This window comes from Acinonyx jubatus, chromosome B2 (genome assembly GCF_027475565.1).
Source record: "Acinonyx jubatus isolate Ajub_Pintada_27869175 chromosome B2, VMU_Ajub_asm_v1.0, whole genome shotgun sequence".
Classification (NCBI taxonomy): Eukaryota; Metazoa; Chordata; class Mammalia; order Carnivora; family Felidae; genus Acinonyx; species Acinonyx jubatus.
In genome coordinates, this window is record NC_069385.1 from 36,665,646 (window position 1) to 36,684,199 (window position 18,554).

At 37.7% G+C, this 18,554-nt stretch overlaps 1 pseudogene; it reads right to left on the bottom strand.

Moving 5' to 3' along the window:
• Positions 1-13,025: 13,025 nt before the first annotated feature.
• Positions 13,026-16,163, bottom strand: LOC106976800 (proteasome assembly chaperone 2-like; annotated as a pseudogene).
• Positions 16,164-18,554: the final 2,391 nt, after the last annotated feature.

The window sequence follows — 18,554 nt, forward strand, 5'->3', positions numbered from 1 at the left end:
CCCTTGTGTTAAAAAATTATACCTGGGATTTAGTTGATGGAGGTATGACTAAGAAAAAACATGGAGAGGCCAATGTAATTGAAAGAAGAATTTATTATCTATATTCCCAGAAAGAAGAGAACATGCTAAGCCATACTGGGACTCATAGGAAACACCAGGATGGTGAGGAGGCAAATGACAGGAGTAGGGGAAGGCATGGTTTGATCTTTATTGGGATTTCCTTAGCAAAGACAAGACAGGGCAGAGTAAACAGTCCAGGATTGGCTTTGCACAATAGGAATGACCTCTGGTTGCCTAGTATGTGGCTCTGGAATGATTTATGACAGAAGTAATATTGACTTGGTGTGTGAGTGATGAGAATGTGGGTGAGGGCACAGTCTTGGGTCCATCAGTCTATACATTAAAGTCAGGTTTCGGGCAAGTTGTCCACCACACCCAGGAATTAGCCTGCCTGAGAGGGGCAATCTCTCTCCACGTGTGTAAAGCCCCAAAGAATGTCAAAACATCATAATATACAGAAAAGAAAAAGGATAGTTAATACAACTTGAACAATGGATGATGAGAGCAGATGGATAAAGGCCTCTCACTTCTATATCTCAAAGCCAAAAGTTCTAAGATGCTTTTCAGCATGTCCTTCATATGTCCCATGACATTAAGCACCCATACCATGTTGGGATGAGCACTGGAAACCAATTTAACAATAAATTTCATATTTAAAAAAAGAATAATTGTAGAAGTGAAAACAGTGAAGAATAAAGGCCAAAACAAAGATACTGGATAAACGTACAATAAGACTTAAAAAAGACAAAGTTTCTTGAGGAAAGATCCGGGAAGGAAATGAGATTTGAAGTGAACTGTGAAAAGTGGGTATGATTTGGATACATTAATGAAACAAGAAAATAAAGTATTGGAAACAAGATTCTAAACAGTTCCCAAAAGATACATAATAAAAACCAGGAGAGGAAAGTTTCAGTACCTTAGGTAAAAACATGTGACTTATTTGAATTGCTATGAGAGACAAACAAATGAAGAAAAAGAGAGAGATCAATGAGACCAAGACTTAACAACATTCTGCAATATTCCAGATTATTAGTTTAAGGAAAAATCATTTGGGGAGGTTTGCATGCATTAACAGATCTAATCAAATTTTTAAAATTATTATTGACAAGGTGAGGATAAGCAGATCAACAGGAGGAAAAAAAACACATTGTGGGAAGCAGAGATGTAGAACTTGGTAGAGGAAAGACCTAGTGAATGAGGAGGAAGGGACTGAGAAAGAAAAGGGGTTGTGGAAAAAAAAAATACTGAGCAAAGGGGAGATGCACTGGAGTAGTGAGTAAGGACTGGAAAGCAAGAGAAGCTGCTGGAGGAAGTGAGGAGTCACGGCACTGCTTAGGTGGGAGCTGGAAATAAGAAGAGTTAGCAAGTGTAGTGAGAATAAGCCAGGTATGGAAATGTACAGGAAACAATGGTTGAAGGGGGTTGAAGGGGGCATAGAATCAGAAAATGACAAAAAGTATATGCAGGGAATAAAGTAGGAGGAACAGCAGACACAAAACTGGAATGTGGTAAGGGTGAACAGTTTAGGACATAGAAAGAAGAATGTGGAAAAACAAACGGGAAAATGCTGAAAAGATAGCTAATATTTATGGAGCACATGCTTATTACACTGAGCACCTTCTATGGCCATCTTTTATTAACACTTCTGAAAACTCAATGAGGAGGTTAAAATTAGTATCCCCAGTTTTACAGAATTAAAAAAACTGAGGCTTACAGAAGTTATTTATCCAGGGTCTCACAGAGTGGAGGTGATGGAAAGGGATTTTATTTCAGGCAAGTTGAGCATAGATCTTCTTTATTATGCATGAATATTGACTCCTTAACTTTGAAAGCAAAGAATAAAGAGCTAGTAAGTAGAAGAGACAGGCATTACAGAGGTTTTTTTCTTAATAAAAAAAAAAAAGAGAGAGAGAGAGACAGCTAGGAGAGAGAGTAGATCACTTTAGTGGTTTTAAAGAAAGAAAGTAAATTCATATGGGAGACTGGCAGGGAGAGGAGTTATAAACTGAAAGACATTAGTGAGAAAGATCAGCACAATTAATTTAAGGAATAAATAGTCTGTACATTCATGCAAACATAATGGAATTTTAATAATATGTAAATTAGAAATGCATCTTTAAAAAACCCAATTCTATACTTTACATCGTCTCTTGTTTAGGCAGATTAGCTGATCCCCCCCAAAAGACAGACTGGTCACAAATCTGGGATCATCTTTGCATATCTGTGGACAGCTGGTTGACCAGTCAGTTCATTGTAACAGTAAACATCAAACTGATGACCTTCTTATAAGATATCTATTCAACCTAGAATAGAATCCCAATGAGAGAAAAATGAAATCTATTGCATTTATTTAAAGAGACCTATTTCCCCCAAACTTCTGAATATTTTGAATTTTTGGTAGCTATTTTATTTATCATATTACATAATTTTGAAGATATTGTTGGCAGTAACTTGTAATGCAAAAAAAAAAAAAATTTTGAAACCATAGGACATTAGAAAAATCTGTTTAACAATGTTAACAAATTAAACCTGTTTTTAAAATCTAAATTTTAATTTACCAAAATATATATAATATTAGAATATTTTAAAGAAACTTCAGGTTTCACAACTTCACATCAACACTGCTCATAAAAGAAAGCATAACATTCTCTAGATGCGCTATTAATGTTTTTTGTTCTTACTTATTGATTTTATAAACTGTTATAATTTATTTTATAGTATATTTAATGCTTTTTATTTTTAAAGTTCAAAGTCTACAAGTTCTGTAGACTTGTGTTACCCTTTCTAACACCACTTTTTCACCTGTGTAGCTTGGTTCCCCATCCAGTATTTTTCAAACAAAATTTGGTGCTCACTTCTGCAAATGAAATGAAATACATACAATGAATATCCAATGAATGTAAACAAATAAAGCCTCTGTTGTTTGCAAAAATGGGATTTTGTTCTTTATATTGCTCTTTATTGACGTATATCATTCTCTTAAAAGAACACATAGTTTCTCCTCAAATGGGTTTCCATTATTTCAAGTTTTATGCTCTTGCAGACAATGCAAAAGTGACTTTGCATGTGTATTTTATTAGCTTCATTTATGGGACTACTAATAAAGTTAATTAGTGGAAAAAAATCAATGGTTTGGGTTTTGAAAAATAGAAATCAAAATAATTTGTTGTAGTTTTTTTTTCCTGCCAAAAATGTTTATTAAGATTATTGTTTCCCCATAGGCACTAAAAATGAGTATCAGTAAACTTAAATTTTTGTCAGTCTGTTGTGTGAGAAAGTGTATTTCAATGTTTTACGATTTTCATTTCTGCAACTGTCGTTGTGTATAGAGAGCAGCATTCATATTACCTGCTTAAGTTTCTTATAAGTTTGAATAAAGAAGCATAAAACTTAATTTTAAACATCAATATTAGCTTTTTATTTTAAAAAGTACATGAACTTATATTAATTTTGAACTAATAACATTAGTACAATTGAATTTTGTTTTCAAACTTTCAACATCTGAAGCGGAAAATTAAATTTTGACCTATACCTTTTTAATGTCTTTACTATATTTCTAGGAGCATTGTCCTTGGCTATACAGAAGCTTTAATGAGGTTCCAAGTTGCAAGAAAACTTTTTGTAAAGATTTTGGGATTTATTTATCACCCCTTTAATTAAATGCTTCTGATTATGTATAACAAAATAAAAATCCAAAAGGGTAACTTTGAGCAACTGTACTTTTATAAATTAGTCTCTAGTTTATTAAAATTTTGTTATTATATCTGAATACTTTAATTTGAAAAATGTTCAATGTCACTAATCATCAGGGAAATGGGAATTAAAACCATAATGAGATATCGTCTCACTCCTGTCAGAATGGATAGTATCAAAAAAAAAAGAAAAAAAAGACAACAAGTACTGGCGAGGATGTGGAGAAATTGGAATACTCACTGAGAATGCAAACTGAGGTGGTCACTATGGAAAACAGTATGGACATTCTTCAAAATAACAAAAATAGAACTGCCATGTTACCCAGAAATCCCACTTCTAACTATGTATACAAAAGAATTGAAATCAAGATCTCAAGAGATATTAGCACTTCCATGTTCATTACAGCACTATTCACAGTAGCCAAGATATGAAAATAAGCTAAATGTCCATTGAGAGATGAATGGATAAATAAAATGTCACATTCGTATACAACGGATACTATTTCACCTTTAAAAGAAAGGAATTCTGTGATATGCAGCAACATGGATGAGCTTTGTGGACATTATGTGAAGTGAAATAAACTAGTTACAGAAAGACAAATACTGCATGATTTCAATTGTATAAGTTATCTAAAATGGTTAAATTCACAGAATCTAAAAGTGGAATGATGGTTTTCAGTGGCTGAGGGGAAGGCAGACTGTGGAGTTACTAACTCCAGTTGAGTTCTAGAAGTAGAACTAATTAATGATACTGATTAAGTTTATTTATTTATTTTGAGAGAGAGAGAAAGTGCAAGCTAGGGAGGGGCAGAGAGACAGGGAGAGAGAGAGAATCCCAAGCAGGCTCTGTGTTGTTCCACGAGCCCAATCCCACAACAATCAGATCATGACCTGTGTCGAAGTCAGATACTTAATTCACTGAGCCACCCAGGCATCCCACTAAGAGAGTAAATCTTAAAAATTTTTATAAGAAAAGAAGATGTTTTGTAACTATGTATGATGATGGATGTTAACTAGACTTACTGTGATCAGTTCACAATATACACCAACATTGAACTGTTACACTGTATACCTGAAACTAGTATAATGTTATTGGACATTATACCTCCGTTTAAAAGAAAGAAAGAATAATTCCAAGTCATGTGAAGGAAAAAGTTCTTTCTTTTGCTTTCCGGACCATAGATTTTTTTCAATTCCTTTCTGGCTTTCTAGCCAAATAGGTAAACCCCAGACCCTATCATTCCCACAAGGACCAGTGGAAGGGGATCATCCAGTTGCCATTATCTGGAACTGTTAGGAAACATGGCCTATTCTGTGTATCATTTCCTCAAGGAATTTTATCATTTGAGTTTGATGTAATAAAATCCCCTTACTCTCCATGTATGGGTTGCTATTTCAACTCTTAATTCTCAAGTGGATATTAAGTTATGTCGTCTAGAAGAGAAAACTAAAAGACATATATGAGCTCATATTTAATATCCTAGCAATTTGGAAATTTGCGAGTTAACAGGTACCCTTTGCCAGCAGCCAATGGACCATGAAAATAAGTCATAAATGAATAGAGAAGGGACCTTGAGATGTGTGAGAATTTTAAACTTTAAAACAGAAAGTGGCATGAAATAAAACAAAATCCAGAACACTCATTCTATGTCTTAAGAAACTGAGGTCTAGTTCAAAGACATATTTGATTCGCCCCAAATCACATATTGAGTCAGGAATATAACCAGGCCTAGAACCCAGATACTACAGTTCTTTTATCTGGCACTTTTGTTTGCAAGAGACATACCCTACATTTAAAAGGCTGAAGCTATGGATGAATCAGGAGAGCAAGCTAGAGATGGTTCTGGCCGTGTGGACCAAGAAACAGTTCTAGAGAACAGATGGGCCTTTCCATCAGCAGTGTGGCCAGACCAGAGAGGCCACCTGCCAGCAGAGGGCACACAGCTGCCTACATGGAAAAAAATCTCCATCAGCCTGAGGAATAAGCAAAATGATAAATACTAACAAACACAGTCTGTGTCAGTAAAACTACTTGTTTGGGGACCTTTTAGAATTTTAAGATTTTAAGTTGTTTCAATTTGAAGTTGTATAAGAAGGAGATGACCCTTGCAGCCTCTCTCTCTTTTTTTTAAATAACACACCTCAGTTGTATATCAACCTCAGTATGATTGAAAATATGGGAGTCAGTGTAAATGTCCACGCTATTTAGGGCAGAGTCCTATCAAACAAAGTATTCAGTCCCTGAAAAATGACATACGCCCCTCATACTGTCACATTACTAACAAAAAGTCATAATGATGTGAGATTATAGAGCAGAGTAAAAGGAGTCTATGGCTAGACTTAAAGGTAGTTTGACAGATCAGTCAGATTGTACTTAGGAAATCAGGGACCTGGACCATAGAAATCAGAGAACTAGTTGAGTGAAATAAAGAAAAATCAGAAGAGTATGTTGCACACTCAAAATAAATGTAATGTTGCATGTCAAATATACTTCAATAACAAAAGAAAAAGAGAAAGAAAAACCAAGAGAGATTCTGAGCATAAAATTTGTAAAAAAAAAAAAAAAATGGCATGACTGGAGCCATTTTAAAATAGAGTTGGAGAGGCCACCGTAGAGAAACTGCCTTACTCATCTTCATTTGAACTGGGCCAAAACCTTTGGACTGGGCAAAAAGGCAATTGTTTTAGGCCCTTGCGTGAGATTGACAGGACATTGGGCATCCTTAATCATAAATCTGTTGGTTGTGGAATTTCTGAATTTCTGAAGATAGAGTACTTAAATAATGCAGACCTGATAAAGTTTCATTTGTTAGCACCAACAGGATGGTCAATCTGTATGTAACCAAAAGCAGCTCAGCCTGTTAGTGTTGCAGGATTCTTTAGCTCAATACTTGGGATCCATTGTCTGGCTGCTTGGAAGAATGAAGAGGCGGACACAGAATAAAATGAGCAGCCGGCAAAATTTATTAGACAATAAGATTAGGAAGTAAGAATAGTATGAAAGCTCTCTTTGCAGAGAGGGGACATTCGAAAGTGAATGCCCACGGACTATAAGCAAGGGACTTTGTTTTATAAAGTTTTGGTCGCAGCCTCCCCTCCCCCTACCTCCCCCCCTTCCTTCTCCCTTGTTCCTTCTCAGGTTCTACCCTTATTGGCTACGTAACTCTAAATGCCTAGTCATTCCTTGTTGAGTGGCTCATTTCCATTGTATCAGGGGTGGTCTATGGCCATACCGTTCCCTGTGTGTCATATGTTTTATGGTCTACTACTTATTTTTAGTCAGGTCTTTTGTCAAATTCCTGAGGGAAACTTGAGGGGGAGTAGATGGTGTCTGTTACATTCTTAAGAGGAAGCTTGAGGGAGTTTGTTGTGGTCAGATGCTCCGAGCATTGTTTCAAAATACGTGTTTTTCCCCACCTAGGGACCTCAGGTCCTAACTTTTTCCTCTCTGCCTATTTTATCCTGTTTTTCCCTACCATGCTCTTTTATCCAAATCATGTAGTTGCCCCTTTCCTCCTTTTCATAAAAACTCCTTGTTTTCACCCCACAGGCAGGACACTCTTCTGGTTACTGTGGGAATCTGTGCTCCCCAAATTGCAGATCTTTAATCCCAAATAAACACTCTCTTGCCTCTCATTGTGGCTCTTCATTTTCTGGTTGACAGCTTCATAGATAAGAGCCATCTCTCTTCTCTGTCAGCCTCTGTTGATTCCTAGGGAATGTAACAGAACACCATCCTGCCAAAAATGTGATTCAAACAATGATGACATTTCACTGTGAAAGACAATCAGACCTAGTGAGGCAAACTGTTGATCAGAGCATTGAGTCTTAAGAAAAATCAGGCATTGACACTCACAAACCTCGAGTGGTCCTGTTGTTTTTTACAAAGAATAGTAAGAGGGGTTCTTTTTTTTCTAATTAGTATACAGTGTTGATCCAAAACCCAACACTGTTTCCTAAGAAGGTTCTTTGCCAACATAAGGGGGAAAAATAATTTATAGAATAAATGGAATGAAAAGCACTCCTTCAACATCAGTGCTTAGTTTTCACTTCTTTTGGAAAGAGACAACCTATTCATATACATATTTTCACTCTGGAACCAAAGCTCCTAACTAAGGTTAATTAAGCTAAGCAGGGTAACAATTACAAAGGAGTTATCATTATTGATGTGTGGCAGGAAGCGAGTTTCAATGCATCGTTTCCATCTGTCTCTATTACTTAAGAGAAGACTCATTTATGCTTTTACACTAGAGAGTTGAATATATATATTTTTAATTTTTTTTTATTTTGGGTTTATTTATTTTGAGAGAGACAGAAACAACGTGAGCGGGGGAAGGGCAGAGAGAGAGGGAGGCAGAGAATCGCAAGCAGGCTTGGCGCTGGCAGCACAGAGCCGGACGCGGTGCTCGGACCCATGCAACCGCGAGATCATGACCCGAGCCAAAACCAGGAGTCAGACACAAACGATTGAGCCACCCAGGCGCCCTGAATATATCTTATGTTTAAAAGAAACTTTGGTCCAAGAGGTTGGTTGAACAGACTTTTCCACTAAATTCTCATTGAAATGCTAAAGGAAAAAAAAATTAGGGAAATCAGAGAAAGATGACTTCTAGCGATGTCTAGAACACATGATATTGATGATTTTAACATGGTGAATGGCACACCACCCAGCAGTTCACCAACCCACCTGGAGAGTCAATGGCCGGTTTTCAGAATGAAACACAATGAAGCTCCAAGGTGTAGAGAATGCAGACAAGGCTAGCCTGAAGCTAGGCAGGTGATGTAGGGTGTAGTAGGATTCTCACAGAGTCATGGCACTGAGGCTTTTCTTTCCAGGAAGCAACTTTATTCCTGCCAGCAAGGCTCAGTTGGGTTCATACCTGAGAACTGAGCCCCGAACGCCACGTGGGGTAGTTTTTTTACACATTTTTTACTTCTTTGTCCCCCATATATGGTAACACACACAAACATGCGATCTGATTAAGTGGTCTCATGTTACAAGGTCATGAGGGATGTTGTCACATATGGCATAGCTAGGTTACCTTGAGGGGTTTTTGGTTGTTGTTCTTTTCTTTAGGGCAGGACCCTCCCACAAGGGAAGAAGGGAAAAGGAGTTCTCAAGCTCACCCTACCCACATTGTAATGAAGTGCATAGATGCTGATATACAGTTCATGGGCTATCATTTCTATCTTGCATTTGGCCCAGAAAGTATATGAGTAAATGAAACCAATAGCAAATATTTACTTAAAGGAAGAAACAAAAGCAAAAAAACCCTAACTGTATACATTTAAACTGTGAAGAATACAATATAAACAAGATACAATTACATCACTGCCTACTGTTATTCAGCATTGTTTAGGAAGTTTTAGCCAAAGGAAGGAAGGAAGGAATTCAATAGGGTATAGATATGGAAAAGAAAGAATGAACTTTATGATTCTTTACAAATGATAAGACCAGTTACCTGGGAAGTCTAAGATTATAAAAGAACCATTAGCACAGATGAGGGAGTTTAAAATAGCCCCTCTTTCCTAGAATTAAAATAGAAAATTCAAGGCTTTCCTATATTTGAGGGGAAAAACCCCGCAAACCCAAGGGAAAAAAACCCCAGAAAACTAAGCAAAAATGTAGCAGTGGTGAAAGAACAGATAAGTGGAAAAGAAAAAGATCAGAAATTGACCCAAAAATGTGAAACAATTCGGCATAGGATAAAAGTGGTGTTTCAAATCAGTTTGCTCTTTCAATAATATGTTGGACTAAATGACTAAAAATCACAGTAGATCACTATGTCAGCAACATTAATCATGTATCAATTCAAAAAAACAAATTTTTGATGATTCAGAGAATTTGAAAAATATATAATCCTAGAAATATTAGAATAAATACTGGTGAACAATTCTAAGTATAGAGACCCTTTGAAATTAATGTCACCAAAGATAGAAAACTATTATGATCTTGTCAAGATTCTTTTTTTATAAAAAAAAAAGTGAAACTGGGGCGCGTGGGTGGCTCAGTTGAATGAACATTGGACTCTTGATTTCAGCTCTGGTCATGAACCCAGCATTGTTGGATCGAGCCTGTGTCAGTCTGGGCTCCGTACTGAGCATGGAGCCTGCTTAAGATTCTGTCTCTCCACCTGCCTCTCCTCTGCTGGCACATCCTCTCTCTCTCTCTCTCAAAAAAAAAAAAAAAAATAGTGAAACACGGCAGTAAAGTTGGAAAGTGATGTGGAAACCAATTGATATCCAGGATTTATTGACTGTTCTTAGTATGTCGAGGCTCTTTTTATTGCAAGTGAATTAAGAGTTCGGTGTTCTGCAGGTGATTCAAAGAAAGGGAGCAGTTCTAGAAAATGGTGCTGCTATATTGGTCCAGGGACCATGTGCAGAAGCCTAGTAGAATATATTATTTAGGTACACAATGATTTCTGGTCGTTATGAAGATCATGCCAGGTCTAGTTTGTCAGCTGTCAGAAGAAACTACCACACAAAAGGTACCTCCAGGAACTTGTGTTGTTCATAAATTTCTAAAAGTATGTTTCTATTTATTTATCTCTTGGATATTAATATGATTATGCATTCCCCAGAGGTCTGGCTTCATAAAGACAAAGGTGCTCCAGAGCTGGTTTAGCAGAGGATCGGAGAAACTTATTAGTTGTCTCTCGTGGCATAGCAGTAAGGCTGAAGAAAACCTGTTAGAAACATAGTTATCCAACTTTCTTCTTCATGGCATGCATAGGAAGAGCCCAAGAGGAGACGGATGGTACATTACTGATAGAGTGTCATATAAAAGTGTATGTATAATGTCTATGCACTAACTGCGGAAGAGAGGGGAGATAGACTCCCATATTGAACAATCTGTTTCTTTATCACACACTAGGAGTCTAGAGGAATGTGTAAAACAATCCTCAGATTCAGGTTTGAAGTATACTTTCAACATCAATATATTTCACAAAGGATAGAGTATCTGAAGTGCTTTTCTACTCTGTACAAACCATGCCCGGTCCCAAAGGGTTTGTGACTTTGGGTCTTAAGGCTACTCAACATGGACGCTATCACTGTAATTATTACAGAATCAGAGAACCTCCTCTCTGGATCCACTGGCCATAATTCCATATGTCCTTGATTCTTCTGCTTCCTCTGCACGCCTCTTCCCCTCAGCCTGCCCTGGTACAGACTGTCATGTGTTCCATTTTATCCATTTCCAAGGACCTAGAGTTATGAGTGGAGCAGTGGGGGAGAAAGTAGGGACCAAAAAGGACCTCTTTCTAGTAAAATTCCTGAGGGCTGTTATGCTAAAATTATCTCTGCCTCTATCTCTGATTTAAATTGTATTTCCTAAGGCTAACTTTTTATCCCAGATTAGTCCTACACTTGTTCCTAGAAAAAAGTTAGGTGTAAGAAAAATGGACCACAGCCTGTTGCAAAAGCCCTAATTGCAGGCTCTGGGAATGAGAAACACAATTTAGCTGATAGACTGGTCTCTTTATTGTACACAAGGAAGAATCTTTCACATCTTGGTAGAAGACAGAGTTAGAAAGGATTCCAGGAACTTAATGTGGAAGAAAAGACCCAGGTGAGAATAGGGTGGGACAGAAATGTTTGTGCCTGCAGGAATTACGGCAGATGTTTACAAAAGTATAGTTTCCAAGTTTTCCTGAAGGTGGAAGCCCTGTGGGCTTCCAATAGGAAACATAGTATTGAGGAAAATGTGGGAAATGGATGTGGAAAACAAGGCAGTTATGTGATGTTTCCCATTCAAAGAGCCACAGGGGATCTTTCATTAGTATCAGGACCCTCACCTAAAGGCACCCACCAGGAAAGTCTACTCATTTGGGATGGTCTTACACAGAGGTGACACCAACACCACACTGCATGTAAGATGTGCATTAAGATGCATTAAGATGTAATAGAACACATCCTCTCCCTTCCCCAACTCCCTGCTTCAAATAATCCTACAGACACTCTCGGGAAAGAAGCCTATGTGGTTTCTATCATAAACCCAACTCAGCTAGAGCCCCGGGTCTCATCAGTATTGTCAATAGACCCAATCAATCTTTCCTTTCAAATATTGGTCTTCATGGGGAGGAGTCAGAGGCAGTTGTGTTTCTAAATCTTAAGCTCAGGTAAGAGACATGGCCAGGCACAGCTGACCCAGGCAAGGACAATTCCTTTGTAACAGAGTGTGGAGGAAAACCCCAACAGTATGGTAGACATGACCAGACACTCCTGAGCCCTTGAATACACCTGCTTAGCTCCTGCACAGCCACAGCTGAACTGACTTGTCTCTAGTGTTCCTAAATAATTTCAGAACTGTTCCTGGTCACTGCCAAGAGCAGGCTAAATCATGTCTTGCCATGAAGTATTCATAAATAATGGTGCTCACTTCATTTTAGTGTGTAAGGATAGGGACCATTCCCAGAGGATGATCATGAATCTTACATCTTGCTTGGATACAGAAAAGCTCTCCAGTGTATTTTCCCCAATCAGAAGAATATGACCAAATGCCACTCTTTTGGGCTTTTGAAGATTTTGAGCCCTGACTGAGTGTGTATGTATGAATATTGATTTCTGATAAATCTCAGATGATTTGTTGGTCACCTCCAAATTTCTGTTCAAGGAGGTAACAGGGTAGAAATGAAGAGATTACAGGAGTGCTACTTTCTATATCTCAAGGAAATACTTTTAAAATTTTTATTAAGATGGTACATTTTTAGGGGCACCTGGTGGCTCGGTCAGTTGATGTCCAACTTTTGATTTTGGCTCAAGTCATGATCCTGGGGTCAAGGGATGGAGTCCCACATCAGATTCAGCATTGAACGTAGAGCCTGTGTAAGATTCTTTCTTTCTCTCTCTCTGTCTGTCTCTCTTTCTGTTTCTCTCTCCCTCTACCCTTCTTCTCCACTCACGCTCTCTCTCTCTCTAAAAAAAAGATGGTACATTTTTAAGCAACCACAAGGATACCAGGTGATTCTGCAATATTACAGATTTATTTAATAAAAGACATTATCATCCACACATTATATCAAGTCAAAAACATATTGGTCATACATGTATATATTTTCTATTTTAAGGCCCCCTCCTTTTTCTTACTTAGGAAATATTTAATTATATAAAACTTACATTTGTTGTGTATAGGGGCATGGCAAAACAACCTTTTGTTAATCCATTTTCTTTGAGAGTTTCTGTGAGAAGTAAAGATTTACTTCCTAATGCGTCCTTAGAAAATATAACTTGCTATATAGTTGTGTAACTATGTGTTGTGTTGTGTTGATATTAAGTGTCTTGGGACATTAGGTATACAACTGAAAACAGATCAGAAAAGCTAGGGTGAAGACCACTTCCAAAGAGAAATCTCCATGAACTTGGCATTTTCCACCACAAGATAGACGCTGTAGGGTCATCACACTGTAAACGTGGTTTATGTGAAACCATTCACTAAGATACTGAAGAATTAATGCATCTAGGATATTGTCTTCTTCTGAAACAAATTTCAACAGAACCGCATCTGGGATTTCTTTAAAACAACCTTCAGTATAGAGTATTTTTGTGATACTTCCTCCAGGAATATAGATACAAAACTCAAAATCATCTATTTCAGGAATGCATGGGCTTTTTTCCATTTCTTCCCAGTTAAGGGTCTCTATTTTATTTTGAACAGTTTTTTTGCACCAAAGATGTAAGCAGGTATCAGAAGGGAGTCTTGCCAATGTGAAATGTAGATCATTACAGTGATATGAATGACTACTTGAAAGAACAATAACTTTGGCACAGTTACTACTTTTCACCCAGGAAAGCAGCTTTTTCACAGAATGGCTTTGATTTGTACTTAATAAAAATGGATCTTAACTGAAGAGCCACCAGCTTTTTTGAAGGCAATGAATATACTTCAGCATCTGTACTGAGTTCTATTGAATTTACTTCTGCAGTTGCATATGGACAGTTTCCAACCATCTGCCCAAGAGAAGTGGTGTAGAAGTAACCAATCTTACACATATGCAGCATAGAAATAATCCAATCTATTACAAGCTGGCCAACATTTCCAACAGGCACTTCTGGCATTAGGATGGTGAAACCCCCCGGGGTCAGAGACCGATTCTCTACAGCAAAACATGGTCGCACTGAAGTGAGTGGAAGGGCTGATGGGGAGAAAGAGGGAGGCTCTGTCCCAAAGCCCCAGAACTTTAAAGCCTCTTTACAAAAAAACTCAACTTTCCTTGGACAAAAATGAGATTGATATTCAAAATGTCTCAACTTTTAAATGTTGCCACTCAATCAGTTGCATTCATTAGCTCTTAGTTTACCTGTGCCGGCATTTAATAGAGAAATTGATAATTAGACTACTTTGAACAAGCTAGTAGCACCTCTTTTTCACCTGTGGCAGGATAAAATTATATGTCCACATATCATAAAGTATCATTATCTCAAGGAGAAAGAACATTACGTACAAGGCATTGGCTTTCTCATGTTTTCTTTTTCTCCCTACTAACAATATCAAGATTTGAAAGACCTCATCAAATAACTGGAAATGTATGAATATTAGATAGATTCCAGGCTTCTGGAGCATGGAGCTAGATGTAAAAGCTCTGGGAAAATGTCTATGGCTCCAGGGACAAATTTATTGATCACATATGTTATGAAATATTATTTCTGCAATATAAATGTAAGTTGCTACTAAAAATCATCCTATGGTGTTGAGCTAGATATAATGTTTAAAGATACTCAAATCATGGGAATGCAAGCTGGTGCAGCCACTCTGGAAAACAGTATGGAGGTTCCTCAAAAAACTAAAAATAGAACTACCCTACGACCCAGCAATTGCACTACTAGGCATTTATCCAAGGGATACAGGTGTGCTGTTTTGAAGGGACACATGCATCCCCATGTTTATAGCAGCACTATCAACAATAGCCAAAGTATGGAAAGAGCCCAAATGCCCATCGATGCATGAATGGATAAAGAAGATGTGGTATATATATGTATACATATATATATATATACATATATATACACACACAATGGAGTATTACTCAGCAATCAAAAAGAATGAAATCTTGCCGTTTGCAACTACATGGATGGAACTGGAGGGTATTATGCTAAGTGAAATTAGTCAGTCAGAGAAAGACAAAAATCATATGACTTCCCTCATATGAGGACTTTAAGAGACAAAACAGATGAACATAAGGGAAGGGAAACAATATAAAAACAGGGAGGGGGACAAAACAGAAGAGACTCACAAATATGGAGAACAAACTGAGCGTTACTGGAGGGGTTGTGGGAGGGCAGGTGAGCTAAATGGGTAAGGGGCACTAAGGAATCTACTCCTGAAATCATTTTTGCACTGTATGCTAACTAATTTGGATGTAAATTTAAAAAAATAAAAAATAAAATAAATAAACAAATAAATAAAAATACTCAAATCAAACATTTTTTATACGAAGCTGTCTGATATCACATTAAAATTGTGCTGCACTGTGTAGAAATGATAAACGCTATTATCCTGCTGTTAGAAATTACACAATTACAAAAGAGAACAGTAGGGCCGCATGGTAGCAAAATGGTGGGACCAGAGTGGACAGGTGGATTCAGAACCAGGTTGACTGGCCAGCTCTGTGCCCTCTGGCTCCCTCTCTCTTAATCTAGCTGCATGCAAACTGCAGGGCAGTTCTAGTGTGCTGTGGGATATGTGGGCACATCCTCAGGAAGGGCACCAACCACTTATCTTCTTTTTACTTTATCCTTAGTAGCAACTATTTATTTCCCAGAAAGAAGGCTCACAGACCAACAAAACTGTTGCAGACCTTGAAATCTGGCTCATTTTATACTGCATCTGAGAATAGAATGCCTATTTTCTGCAAGAGAATGTGTACCAGTGTTTGTTAAATTTTAAAGTTATTATCAACATCAGCACTGAAAACTTGGTTTTTTGAATATTAATTGGAATGACCCTTTAAATGTGGGCTATTTTCTTACTGGTCCCATAAAATATGTAAATTTGTAATTATAAACATATTGCCAATTTATGAGGCCTGTTTAAAGATTGCATGAAGCAAAATAAAACATCCTTAGTTATTACATAGGGTGAAATATGTGCAATGATAAAATTCTCTTGATTATTACTAGATGGCACAATATAACCTTAATATAATATATTCTCTCTCTTTTTTTCTGTTCACTGTTTTAGATTCTGTACAAATGGCATCTTAATGATTTCAAGTCAAATCATAATTAATATTTATTTAATCACTTCCATAAACACTGGTCAAATAGTGTCCTATTAGCTGAGTGGCCTTAGACAAGTCACTTACCCACCCTGTCCTCAGTTTTCTCATCTGTGAAATGCAAATAATTAGTGTACCTACCTAGCTCAGAAGAGTTGTTGCGATGTTTAGGTGAGCAAATAGATGTCAGCATTTAGAAAAGTGCTTGACACTTTGTAGGTTAGTTATTATTATTTTCCAGACTACCAGATTAGTCTGGAAAATAATAATTAAATTATTAACAAAATAATAATAAGAGAATAATAAAATTATTATTTTCCACTCTACCAGATGCTTATATATAAAATGTGAGTATATGTGTATATTTTCCACATTTTAACTTTCCCAAGATCAGAACCGAGACTTGAACTACTATCTGCATGACATTAACCTCCAGGTCCACAGCTTCTCAGTGTGCTGTGCTGGGGCTCTTTATGCATTCAGTCTCCATTCACATTTATTAAGTGCCTACCATGTACCAAAATGGTGATAGGTTCAGGGACATCTTCAGTTCCTATGGAGAGAGGCCAGTTCTGTCTGCGAGGAAAATGGGTGGAAGAGGATAACTCTTAGGCAGGACACTATGAGTAGCTGCACAGTCCTCCAAGAATAGTTGTTTGTTTGTTTGTTTTTAATATGGACACTGCCTTTAATCAAAGAAATGCATGGATCCCTAGTATGGAATCTCAAAAAGCCAAACACATAGGACATCAATTTTAGAGAAAGGGTAAGGCCTTCTCATTTTCCTTGAAATGTCTCCACATACAGGCTGTAGTCACATGGTTCATTTGCCAGCACTTTATCTTCAACATTCTCCTCCTTGATAGAGCTGCCTCCCTTTCCAATTAGGCCACATGGTTTGAATGGGAGTGGTTATGTTATTTCAGATCCGATCCCCAAGCCCCCCCTACAACTTCCTGTGATATTAACTCATTCAGGATTAGGCTCCAGCCTCAGGCTGGGTCAGTCATAGCATGGTGGCCTCTTTGCCTTGGCTGAATACACCAAGGGTAGGCCCATGACCTAAAAAGAGTAACTCAGTGTCCTTCCTTGGGCCTTTTTTCAAATTAGAATTAGGAAAAGCCAGCCAGCACCTCCTGGGAGAAGGGGCAGCAACAGCAAGCAGAGCAAGAAGCCAGAGTCTCTAATTGGAAACAAAAAATGAAACTTAAAAACGGAGAAGAAGATATAAGAGGCTAGGACAGGGAGTCCTGGCAGTGTTCCTGTCCCAAGAATTGATTAACAACATTTCTTTAATCACATTTGACAACAAGGTGTCCCTCCACGAAGCTCGCTTTTTGCCCCAGCTTGTTTGACTTGGAATTTTGTCACTTTAACCAAAGGAATCCTTACTAATCCAGATGGTCACTCTTTCTGTCCTAAGCGTAGCCAAGAAGTTTAAGTTGTTACCCCATAATCTGTTCGGGTTTAATCCTCACAGTATGTGGGTGTAATAGCAAAAGACAACCCAGAAGATAAAACAAGGGCTTAATATGGTCAAAGCTTATGGTTCGTTAGGACGAGTTTGATCGTTGAAGGGATCCATGACCCCCGGAAATGCCAAGCACTTTACAAATGGGTGTGTCATTTCAGTCCTAAGCCTGCAAGGCTAAGCACTCCGAACATTCTGCCACCTGTAATTTCATTAGTTTTAGACATTAGGTGAGTGGTATGACTTCACTTTATTAATTTATAAAGGTCCTGATTCAATCCCTGAACACCAATCAATTAAACATAACATTTCCCAGATATGTACACTCAGAAATTCAAGACTAAAGGGATTTCAGGACCCTTGGTTCTAGTACGAAATCCTAGAGCAATAACCCAATTCAGAAGATCTCTTCCTATGGTTCTCCCTCTCTCCCTCCTTCTTTTGTCTCAATGGACATAATGTAGGATCTTGAGATTTCACTATACCAATGTGTTGCCTATCAAAGCAGAATCCTAAAATGGGGACATGACTGGGGCATAGGGCCAGACAGAAACTGGGGACTCATTTATTAGTTTTATGCCTCCTTTAGAAACAGAAGAAACATACCCTAAGTATGTTCCAAAGCTAATTTGGAACAGTATGGAATCATTCCTTTACTAATCAGTATGCAGATCAAATTACAGCTAGTTGATATGTGTAGGAACAATATAGAACATAAAAAATAAAAACGTGGTTTGGAAAGGACAGTTTTTTATTACTGAAAAATTTTCTATTCATTCACCTATTGTGGGGGTTATTGCAGGTCTGCAGGTTTCCCCTGGTGTCCCCAATCCAAGAATATCACAACCCTGCTTACCCTGGAGACATGACCCCCCCCACACACCCCCCCCCAAACAGCAGTGTCACTTAATGCAAAAAAGCTTGACTTCCCAACTTCTCCCTCTGTGGGAATGGCCCCAATGCTTTCTACTTCTCAAAAGATCACAGTATTAAGAGTGTCTATGAAATGCTACGTTCCTCCACCCATGTTAATTCAGCCAATTTACTTTTTGTCACATTTAGTTTTACTACTTTTTCTTTATTTTCATAACTATTTTCCTAAACTACCTCCCA